The sequence below is a fragment of the Marmota marmota genome, unplaced genomic scaffold (genome assembly GCF_001458135.2).
Source record: "Marmota marmota marmota unplaced genomic scaffold, marMar, whole genome shotgun sequence".
Lineage (NCBI taxonomy): Eukaryota > Metazoa > Chordata > Mammalia > Rodentia > Sciuridae > Marmota > Marmota marmota.
Genome location: NW_026000108.1, coordinates 45,163,399 through 45,176,460, shown reverse-complemented (window position 1 = coordinate 45,176,460; position 13,062 = coordinate 45,163,399).

Sequence of the window (13,062 nt, the reverse complement as noted above, 5' to 3'; positions counted from 1 at the left end):
ATAATGAGTTGGTTTTTCAGAATATTTCAAAAAGGGGCAAGTTTTTTTGTTGTTAGTAATAGTATGAATTTATTCATGTCTATTATTTAGTCAGTATAAACTGATTCTATTTGGGTACTCTTAATGAGAGTATGAAGAACAGAAATTAGAACCTGAATAATTATCAAATAAATGTATCTTTAAAAACTGTAGAATTCAAAGATAATGAAAGAATGCCTTGGATCATTTTGAAGAAGAAGCCAGAATATAATGATAAAAAATTAGGATAACTTTAGATTATTTTTCACAGCAATACTCAGTGCTATGAAAAATAACCTTTAAAGAAAGTGACCTAAAACTGAATGTATTTAATCATTCATTTAATATGTCAATATATACATATACATATTTGAGATGTAGATTTTAAATATGTTCATGAATTCTTTGCTCAATTTAAATTTATTTATATTGTGTCTTTACTTTTGACTTTTATTTGTTCTTTACAAATTCTTGTAGAAGAAATTATAAAGTTCAGAACTCAAACAACTAATTTGGCATTTCTGAATTCTGGGAAAGACCCTGGGTTTGGAGAAAATTAATTTAAATAAGATTATTTAATAAAATTAAAATATTAATACACTGTTACATGAAAATAGTTAATTTTACACAGATAATAGGATAATAAACTATTAACTGAAAAATATTACAAAGAGAATGGAAAGTGTGAGACACCAAAAGACACACAACTAACAACTAACAACAAAAAAAACTTGCCCCTTTTTGAAATATTCTGAAAAACCAACTCATTATTTGAAGATTTATTCAATATGTAGCTAAAAGTTTTTACTTACATTCTATATCAGTTATATTGAACAAAAGTAAAGTTAAAGATCTGAGAGCCAGCAATAACCAGTTGACATTTTACTTTTGTGAAGAAAAGGAATAAAGACTGTGTGGAGAAGAAAATGTGCTAATAGTACCAGTGCTTGTGTAGGAGGAGGTCAATAGATACTATCTAAAGAAAATGGATGAAAGGGTAACATAGAAAATTGGTTTTATAAAGCTAACTCATAGAACAACAAGCAGCACAAATCCAACATCTGATCTGTATAAATGTAAACATACACACAAAGGAATAAATGTTTTATGATATATAAAAACTTTCAAAGGAAAGATTACTATATATGGCACAAATAATACATCAAAAAACGTGTGTGATCTGAACTCATATGGTAAAGGGGGAAAATTTTTATATTGCATTTCAAAGCAAACTTTTAATTTTCTTCTGCATGTAAAGTATCTACCATGATATTTGACAGGACAAACAGGTTAAATTTAATAAAATATAAAGGACAAACATGATATAGTTAATGGTGTCAGTTTAATAAAAATATACTGGTTGAACCTTGAGAAAAGAAAATATTTCATCTGATCATAAAACACTAAAAACCCTAAATTAAATAAATGAATGCTATTAAGATAGCATTCCTTGATGACAATGTAGAAAAAGTGATGATTTCTTTTCTTCATGTTTACTTTTTAGTTGTAGTTGAACACAACACCTTTGTTTTATTTATTTATTTATTTTTATGTGGTGCTGAGGATCAAACCCAGGGCGTCGCACAATCTAGGTGAGTGCTGTACTGCTGAGCCAAAACCCCAACCTGAAAAAGTGATGATTCTAAAACTAATGGTTCTCTATCTCTTTTGTGTTGATTCAATATCCTTAGTCTAAGAGATTTCCCTTGTCCTCCCTCAGAAGGAAGTAAAAGCTTTAGAGTTTTATCTATATCCTAGAAATTATGGCTCTAAGCCCTGTTTCTAAGAGGCAGAGCATCCAGTTTTCCATTTGTTATAGTGGTAAGCATGACCTTCTTGAGATTTCTGCATCCTAAGCAGAAGTAAATGTATTAGACACCCAATATTTGGTTTGTTTTGCAGAAATACATACAGAAACAAACTTGAAAATAAAGAGTGCCATAATGAACTTGTGTATGTGAACTTGTGTAGTATTTCTTAGTATAATATTCCTTCTTTTAATATTCATTCATTGTGTAATCATCTTTTGAAGTCAGAATGAACCCACCACTCAAAAGTTAGTACAGGTGTTGAGACTGATGACACTATGCATGCACCAAGAGCATGGTATGAAAAAGGTTGTTATTTATAGAGTGAGGCTTTCTGGGGAAAGTGAGATTGGCTTCTAAAAAAGTGTATAAATGCCTTGATAGAGCAGGGAATGAACACTGGCTTGACTTTTATTTTGTTTAGGAGGTGAGGGTGGTAAGGACTCCATGTACTGGAGTTTGCATAGTTCAAATTTGCTGTCATCAAGGGAGGAAGTGTTTGGGCTTTTTTAAAATCAGCTTTTCTATATGTGGAAGAAGAGGCTTTGAATAGCTAGCATTTTATATATAAGGTTTTATTTTAACATTTCCTAACTTAAGCCAAACAACATCTAAATAGCATGACAGGGACCTGAGGGTCTTTAAAAGTTCTTCCAGATACACTGCAAGAACTGGTAATGGTTCATTATGACATCTACCATAAAAGAGAGCATTGATACATTCTTTGTGAGCATTGTAGGAAGATGTGAATTGTACAGATCTTCCTATAGCTACAGCATAGCTATAAAATTTTATTAATGTACTCCAATACGGGGAGTACATGCCAGGATATTTGCAGAAGCTTTAAGCTTATGAAACAGTCTATATGCACAACCATTTAGATTGCTCCCCTAAATTCTGACAATCTATTTCTTCCTCTTAGAGGTGACAGCCCTAAGCCACTTCCTGCTGTTCTGACATGATAGTGTTGCATTATTAGTTTTTTAGCTACTTGAAGAGAGACAACAGAGGCATAAGTGGTGACATCCTAGTCATGCGATGTATGAACCCCAAATCTTGAATTGATGATGTCACTTGCCAATTGCAACCAAAAACATGATTTAAACTTGCCATTTAATTTTTTTCAAAGCTGTTATTTATAATAACTGTTTTCATATCACAAAAATTAGAGGTGTTTAACTTACAAACTAGATTGACTTTACTATCCCTACATTCCCCAGGTAGGGAGTTGTGATAAGGGGCTCACAGAATGAGATGGGTCAATGAATGGTGATTGAGTTCCTCTGCCACACAGATAAAAATGTATATATATGTATACAGTGTGTTTTCTTATAATAATTTCCTCACATTTGAAAATATATATAATATAGCATATTTTGTTCATTGTACCATTTATTGATAACAAACATTACTATATTTGTACCTTTTTACAACTTTAATACCCTTCAGTCTTGCTTATTTAAGTATACTCAACTCTACCATTTTGAATTGTAATATGCTTAGCAAAGAGTCCATGGAATGAATTAATTTGAACTTATTTTGAATCTCATGTAAAAACCAATTTTTAAGATTGTGTAAACAGGTATATTATTTTAGAAGAATAATGTTTATCTTAAGTAAGCAAGGCAGGGTGTAGACACTTTAGTAAATTATATTGTCTTCAGTGAATTCTCAATTTACAAAAAAAAATTGATTTTGTTTTCCTGTGGCCTTAATGGACACACATAATTTTGGTTCACGTGTTTAATGTTAATTAAAAAAATAGGTTTCTTATTTTGATTTTTTGTAATTTTTTTGTTATGTCAATGCTCCCCAACTATTAATAAATATAAAAACTCATTTTATCTCTTCTTCTTCGAGTACTGCTACATATTGTTGAAGAGTATCATGAAACTTAATTCATTTTTTTTCAAAGTAATTTTAGATTTACTGAAAAGAGTCATTACCCCATCAACCCAAATCTACCAGGAATATTTTTCAGTTTTTTAATTTTAACAGTTGGTCATGCTTCCTATAGCATTTATAATACACTCCCCTCATTCTTAGTCCCTGAACTTGGTAACTTCTCTTTCCAAAAATGTGAAATTCTGTATAAGTTTGACCCAGCGTGTGTGTGTGTGTGTGTGTGTGTGCATGCGGACATTTGTGTTCTGAATCAACCATGGTATTGAAAGAGGAATCCCCCTGCCTAAATGATATAAGGTAGTGGAACAGATGATACTCCATGATGAACAGATGAGCTGGAGAGAAGTTTATCATAGTTGTTCAACAGGGGGAGAAGGGTAGCATGAGCTACTCATTGCCTCAGGGGGTTGCCCTCAGTGTTAGGGTGAACAAGCAGGACAGTGAAGACAGGCTTTGCAGTAAGGAAATTAATTCTCTCGGCCTGTTTTTGGGGGATTGGGGGTATGATTGGCTTCTTTGAATAATTTCAAGACCTAACAGACAAATAGTACCTATTAGATTGTATGCAGAATTAGGTACAGCTGACCCAAATGATAGAGTCACCTGGGGACAGTCCTTTACACAGGTGGAGACAAATCTGCTGAATACAAGAAAACTAGGCATTTGGGGCCTTTTGAGGCTCAAAGATGTCCTGCCAACACAAGCAATTTTAAGCCCTAAAATACAGTGAATGGATGTGTGTCTTCTTTCATTTCTTATTTTAATTTGTGCACAGATACAGATTTTATTTTCTTTTTAAATCCAAAGCCACTTTAATGTTTTTCCCTTTTCATCCTCTACTAAATCCCATGGGGTCATTTGTCATCAAGTATCTCAGATCTCCTGAATCATTAGTCTCTGCAAGATTACACATATAGCTACATCTTTCTTACAACTCTACTGCTGCTTCCAGAATAGAGGAAAAAGCACAGAATTCACATCTGGGACACAAACTTTTTATAAAAACAGTTTTTTAAATTAGCAGGTTTTGTGACTTTTTCATTCTTTTCTTTCTACTGTATCCAAAATGAACAACAAAAACCTGACAACTCGTGATTTAAAACTTATAGAACTATCTTCTCCTAAAAAAAAAATGACATGTGATTGGGTGGAGATCTTTTCCAATTTGTGGTTTAGGAGGTCTATACTCCACTCATTTATAACTTCAATTTCAACATGTATTGTCTAGCTGAAATAAAAGAGAAGAATGAAAAAAAATAAAAATATTATTTAAAAAACTGTTTCTTCCATAGAGTTACACATATGGTGAGTTGTTATACATACATAGAGTTGCACTGTGTGTTCATTTGCCCAAAATAAATAGATAAAAGATCCCAGGCAAATTGGAGTGTAGGTTAGTATGGGGGAAGCAGGGAATACTTGCAAAACAGTACAACTGCATTGATTCCTAAAGAAAATGCAACTTCAGTCTTTATCTCATCCATGCATATATTGAATTTTTATTTGATTTTAATCAAGTCATATTTTCCATAACATAAAAGAAAGTATAACAATGCATGAGATTTGTAGAATTCTCCCAAAGGACTAAACCTGCATTGTTTTCACCCAAGTAACTACATTCAGAATTATGTTGTCTGGAAAAGTCTTCCTTCCCAAGAACATTTTGCATAATATTATCAATAATAATGGAAAACAAATGCTTTTTAGGGGAAGAACCAATGATTATTATGTTGATACTTGATTGTATTCCTTGACCTACAAATCACATATTGAATCATTTTATTGAGTAGGATTAGTTTAAATGCTGTGTATTGTAAAGAAAGATAGAATGATTGCCCTTCACATAAATTTTTTTATTGTCTGGAAATTCCAAGGAAAACCTTTTTTCACAATGTTAGAAAAGCAAGGGCACATTCACATAATGGAACTGCTTTCCATTACAAGCAAAAGATCATTGCATTTCTTCCTTCTTGCTGAGAAAGCTTTGTTCCTCAAACAGATTTCAGAGTTATTCATTCATCAATTCTCTTTAATTTACCACTGGGTCAAACATTGTGAGCTTAAAATATAGATATTTGAAACTGTTCCCTTTTCATTGTGGTTTGGACAAAAATAGAGCCTCAGGGGGCACATAAAAATTCAACCGAATCTTGTACTTAAATACAACTCATCCTCACACAATATTTACAAACATTTTCTAAAATAACCTAATATAAATAAAGACCTCCTGTCAGTTGCTCAATCATACATGCTGTTCCTAAGTGGCCAAATGCAATTAAGTACCCCAAAGCATCAGAGTTTTGGCTCACCATTGAATGAATAAAACATAACTTTTAGTGAAGTCATTCTTTGGATGAAACTGAAAAATTTTCTAAACCTAAATTGTGTCTCTGGGTCAATTCTTGTATACATGTTGTATCACTCAATTGTGACACTCACTGCATTTTCCAGACTAATTGCGATTCCTTAAGCAAGTCATTAACAGGTGAGATTTTAAAATATATATATAATAAATTTATACTATTTATATATTAAAATATTATATTATTTATATATTAAATATATATTTATATATTTTAATATATTGTATAAATATTATAAATATACATATATAATATAGTTATATACATATATGTGTGTATAATTCCTTACAATATATGCATTATTTTGCTCAAAAAACATTTAATTTCATTTGCCTTGAAATACAGACTTTAAAATATATGTCCTGCAACTTGCATACATAATTGTGAATTTCCATTTTTAAATACAATCTGATGAGTTGTTAATCTTCATTGATTAAAACTTTCCAATCAATTAATCTGGACTTGTGATGATTCAACAACATCTATCAGAGCCAGTAACTACAGTTTTAATATTATCCAATTTGACTCTTCTGAAACCTAAGCTTATTTGGTTAGATTATCAGTGTGTAGTGTGTTATAGTATTGACTTACCAGTGTTCTCCAGAAATCTACTAAGTGTCTTTATTCAAAGTTACATAGAGACTTGGCAAAATATTTGGTTTAAGACATTTGTTTAATAAACATTTCATGCATATAAAATTTCCAAGACACCTTGCAAGAAAATGGAAATTTAAGATAACTGTGGCTCATGCACAGTTTCCTGAATTTTAATGTGAGACACACTTAAAAGCAAATAATTGCCCTGCAATATCAGGGTTTTGTCATTGTTAGCACGTTCAATTGTCTCAAAAACACCGTGAGTTTTTACCCACATTTCAGAAATAAGTTACTTAATTGGGAGATATTAAACAGCCTTCCAGTCTCTATCCATTTCATGTTGCTATAATAAAATAATTGAGAACAGGTAATAAATAGAGAATAGAAGTTTATTTGACTTCTGGGTCTGGATATAGGAAATCCAAGAGCATGGCATCAGCCTCTTCTTGGCAACTGATAATGACCTTGTTGTTGCATCATATATCAAAGCATGGTGAAAGAAAGCAAAGTCTCTCTCCTTAATAAAGCCATTAATATCATAAGGGGGCAATACCCAACATGAAATCTAATACTAATTATCTCCCAAAGGCTTCACTTTCAAATAACAATTATGAAAGAATTTGGATAGTTAAGGATTCAACCTGAACCTTTGGAGAACATTTTCAAATCATTGTACTTACCAAGATTGCATGGCTAGTTAAGTTGCTGGTTAAGTATTGACATTCCTCCCTATGGAACTATAAAACACTCATACTTTCAACCTGTGATTCATTTGGGGGATAAGAAGATTTTGCTATAACTTGCAAAGCCATTAACTCTTTTGTTATTTAATACTTCTAGCAATCTTTAGAAAGGTGGTCATTCATGCTTTCTTTAACTCTGAAGCTGTTCCTTCTTCTGTAACTGAGGAAAGGCTACCAAATGCTACAGAGGTCAATAATTATCATATTCATGAGGTCCCTGTAATATAAACAAAAATTTCTTTCAGTCTTAACACTTATTTCTAAATTTAGGCCACATTACTTCTGGAATCTTAGGAAAAACTTGAAATGGAAAGCCTCCGTGCATCATCTTTGATAAACTCTGCAGTTGCCCTTGTTTGTATTCCTTCAGTCTTGCTGTCTTGTATTCTGCAGCATGGTCCAATCTTGCAGCTTCTTTCCATTGACTCTCTTAATACATTTCATTCTACACAATACTATTGCTCTAACTGCTTGGACTAAATGTAGGAATCCTCCAAACTACTGCTATTCTTACAGCTCTGGAAAAGCAAATCATTTTCCTAAAAGCCCAATTCACCAATTTTACACACAATTCAAAAAACATTAGCATATTCTTAAATATTATGAATAATTAAAACCAAGTAATGAAACTAAATATGATAAATTTATTTTGGAATGATGTTTATTTTTTAAATCTTTTCCTTTATTCTTAAATTTTTTAAGAATTCTGTATATTTCCATGGAATTCAAAGACATTAAATAAAATTATTTAAATTCCATTGATTACTTCTCTGAATTTAACTCCTATTTCTTGCTTCCTATATTTTTAGTTTGTCTGCTGTTCAGTTTGCTGATTCTTTTAATTAACCATATATGGTAATTTTCAAAAAAATTTCCAATGCTTTTTTAAGTGTTAAAAGATAATTGTTTGTTTTCACAAGAACTTTAATTAAAGTATTCATCTATATGCTGAAACATCTTCCTGTTAAGATTATTGTGAATATAGAATGACTGAATATATAGTAAAAATGTGGTTATCACAGAAACCAACATTACATCTTCACAATTTTTGTCTATTATAAAAATCATGAGTGAAAATAAATCACTTAAGGATCAAACTCATGTTGCAGAGAAAGAATTCCAACTCAGCTCTATTTTTCAAAGTCCTAGTACTTATCACTAATTCACAAATATTTACAGTTAATAGTGAATACAATTTCAAACTCACAACAACTTGAAATTGTGCTTTTGTCTATTAGTTATGATTTATCTGTCCACAAATTATACCAATAAGAGCGTAGCAATTACCTGAGTGATTTGTTTAATGTCAATGTCACTGAAGAGCACACATGGGTGGTGTTTCCCTAAACAGTCAAGGTGACCTCATTGCTCTACTTTTCATACTTCATGTTAATATCTTCGCTTCCTTTTTATTTTTAGGCAATAGAATTATCACTAGCCAAACTGATCACATTTCAAATAATTTTATTTTGCTTTTTCAAAATGATGACAATAATTACACAGGTAAATGCAATAAAGTGATGTTTTAAATCAATCCTCCCCACTACCTTCCTAATTCATTCAAATAAAGAGAATTCCTAGCAGTATACTCTAATAGCCCTTCCTTCTCAAAGATATGATTCATTACATTTGCAAAAATAAACTAGGTCCCTGCTCTAGGAATGTCAATTTTTATTTATTTCTAAAAATGCTTTTATTTTAGTTATAGATCATCCACCAAATGTTAACTTTAATATAAATATACACTAAAAATTAAAATATAGGACATTTTTGTTTTAACATTGATTGTTGCCTTTCTTTGTACATGGATACCTCATTCACAGTCATCAGTGTTAATCCGGTCTCTCAGTCAGTCACAGCCCCACTCCCTATTCTCAAGAATAAGTATTTTTGTGGACACTATCAATTTAGCCTTGCTAATAGATATCCGATTTTTGTGGAACACTGTTCTTCAGTCCTTTTAGGACATCAATATACTATTTCAGTTTTCTCTTATCATGAAACATCTTTGATTATTCCATAAATTAGAGCATTACTTTTTAACCTTGTTTGATATTTTAAAAAAGTTCCTCTGGAGTTGAGTGATTAGCAGATGGCTTTCCTGATACAGTTGAACACTTGTCTGTACTCCTGGAATCCAAATGATGCAGTTCCTTGGCTTATCATTGTAACATTATATAATAATTTAGATCATGTCTTGTTGACAAAATAATGTGGGGAAGTTAATTTGGAAGGGCTCTAATTTTGATTGTGTTGACAACACTTTAAATGTATTAGTTTCTATGGAATTAAATTTATCCTAAAGAAAATGACTAATTTATGAATATTTTTAAAATAATAGTAAATACTTACTGAACACTTATTTTATGTCTGACTTCAATTTTCATTGTATGATTTTTAAAATAATATCTCCTTGTGATCGATAGTGTCATTCTTTCTATTTGAAGATTAAACATTTGAAAGTTAAACAGGTTAATTGTCTCAACCAATGTCACAAAACTAAAATGTTTGAATTTCAGATAACTAGACAGGCAGTCTAACTTCATAGTTTTTTTCTCTTAGTTATTTTGCTATGTGGCTAGAACTTACCAAATGGCATATAGCTGTATTCCAAAACATGAGAAACATGGTGTAATGGGTTAAACAATAAGGATTCTGTCTTTGAGGTTCAATTTTATTGTATAAAGAAGTCAATACACCTATCACAAGATAGGAACTATATGTGTCTTATTATGATAAAAAATTTCATAAAAATATATTGGTAAAAATAAAGTTTCATAAGAGATTCTGGTATTGGAAAAAGGAGGATAAGGAAAAGGACACTCTGCCCTTGCACTCAATAAGGTCAGTTGTTGAGATGATATTACCTCATCTGTGGCAGGGTTTGCCATGATAGTATGAATAAAATGGAATAGTGTTGAATTAGAGTTTTGGATTGTCCAAATGGATAGATGTCAGCAAGTACATTTTTTGTGTATTCAAATAATAAGGACAATGAAATAATCTCTTATTAATTATTTATAACTACAAAGGTTAGATTTTATATTAAATTAAAGTAAATAAGTGACTACATAAATGTCTAGTTTTGATCCTCATACTAGGTTATAAATATTTGCTGGATCTCATTTTAACACCACAGTTCCTACATTAAAAATACAAAAATTGTTTGGGCTCTGTGGCACATGCTTATAATCCCAGAAGCTCAGAAGCCTGAAGCAAGTAGATTGCAAGTTCAAAGCCACCCTCAGCAAATTAGTGAGACCCTAAGCAATTTAGTGAGACCTTGTCTCAAAATAAGAAATAATAGTAGCTCAGTGATTAAGTGTCCATGGGTTTAATCCCTGGTACAGAGATAGAGAGATATTAAATTTCATATTAAATTTTATCCCTTTTTTCATTTTTTTTCTAAAGGTCTTCAAATCATCTGGTTATACTACAATAAAAAATATTTTTTATACAAGCTACATCAATTGGCCAAAGTAAGCCATCTATTTTGGTAAATGATTTTCCATTTGTGAATTTAGTTTGGAATTATGCTGTAACTGAAAGTTTCATTTAGTATAAAGTTAAAAAGCTAAAATTATATCAAAAGGAAGCTTGCAAAAAATGCATTTCAAAAAGTAGTGAAAAAATATTTGAACCTGAGGAATGCTTTCTAGACCATTGAAAATTTACAGTAGCATAGAGAAATGTAACACATGTAATGGTTATTAAGTGTTTCAACTCAATTCAATTTAAAATATTTTTAGAACATTTCTATGTGTCAGACATTGGAAATTCAAAGAAGAAAGTGCTCTGAAAATCAGGCAATGTCTACAAGAAGAGCGAATAATGGGAAAGAAAACAGTACAAATAAGCTAAAACTTTGGTTTCTATTCTGAAAAGTGAATGAGTAGTAGCTCTGTTATCAACAGTATAACAGAGGACAACATAGGTTTGGTAGGGAGAAATAAACAGAGTTCAAGTTTTGGAATATTGAGTCTATGATGCCTTTTGAGATAGATATGCATTAGGTATGTTTGAAACTGAAAAATAGAGATGGATCATAACAGTTTGATTCTGGAATCATCAAACTGGAATTAGAAGAGTAAACGAGAAATTGAGTATTTAGAAATGAGAGAGGAAAAATGTATAAACACTAATTTTGAGGAGAAAGTATTCAAAACAAAAATGGTGGGAAAAAATAGGAAAGATCTGCGGAGAATTGTGTTACTAAAGTCAGAAGAAATAATCTTAGAAAGGATAGGCCAAGGTATTCAAATTGAGAAAGACCAAAAAGGAAAAAAAGAAAAATATCTGTCTATTGCAATTATCAATTAGTTATTAGATTGCAAGTTCAAATTTGGAATCATAGAAAGGCTATATGTGCTATAGTAACCCCAACACAGGATGTTTAATTATGACTGCTGTTTTCTGTACAAAGAAGACCAGTGTGTTTCTGTGTTCAAAATGGAAAATAAAATGTTGTGTATCAAAAACAAAACAGAAAACATTTTCCAATCATGCTGTAGCACTGAAGGATAATATTTGAAACCACATGAAGTGTTTTGATGATGGCAATATCTGGAATAAGGGTTTGATTTGTTTCATTTATCATCATTGTTGTTAACTATCAAGCAGTTATGATATCTGCTCTTTTTTTTAAAAGTTGCCAGGAATTCTTAATATGTGCCATTTGCAAAAATGGCTTGCAAAAGACAAAATAATTTGAGATATCTGTGGGTAAAACCAGGAGTAATCATTTAAGGAGAGAGTAAAAGGATTTTATACCAATTGAAAAGTAAAAGTTGACAGTTGACATGAGCACAATGTCTAAGAAAAATATATAGCAAATGAAGTATTCATTCATAGAATAGATAATAGAAATGTTGAATTTGTTGCTTTAGGAAGTATTTTTGTCCTACCATTAAATATGAACCATTGTCCATTTTAGGCACTATTGCCTGGTGTCTTGCGTAAAGTCTGGCACAAGGCCAATGGTTAACTAGTATTTGTCAAATGAAAAGAGAGATATACTTAGTTATCCAAGAGGATTCAGCAACACCTTCTGTCTGTTTTTTGGCAATCAGAATTAATCTCTTTATGCTTTTTTACCCCTAGAAATTTCCATAAGAAGCCTAAGACTTCCAGGTTATTCCTCAATCCTTATACTCTTATTCCTTTAGAACTAAATTTATTTATTTACTTAGATTCAACTCCTACCTCTACCAAGAAACCATAGTACTATCATTCTTCCACCCCGTTTGTAACTCAGGACAATTTTCAGCAAAGTATTATCAGTTCACTCAAACTCTTCCCTGAAGTTTTCCATTGTTCCATTATTGTAACTGAACCATGTCTATCCTTCAAGAACATGCCTGCATATGCTCCCCTCTCAAGAAATGTACATTTTAATTTTCATACAATTTATTTTACTGAATCTCATTTTCAATTCTAGAGTCTAAAATCTAGAACATTCTGTCTTTTCTTCCAGGAATGTCTCAGGATTTAATCACATGTCTTCAGACCACACCACACCTACCCACTAGCATGAAGATTAGTCATCTATCCTTAACTTGGCCATTTCTCCTCATCTGTAGCTCATTTCTCTCTTTCCCTAACACTATCTATCCTAGTCTTCCTACTTAT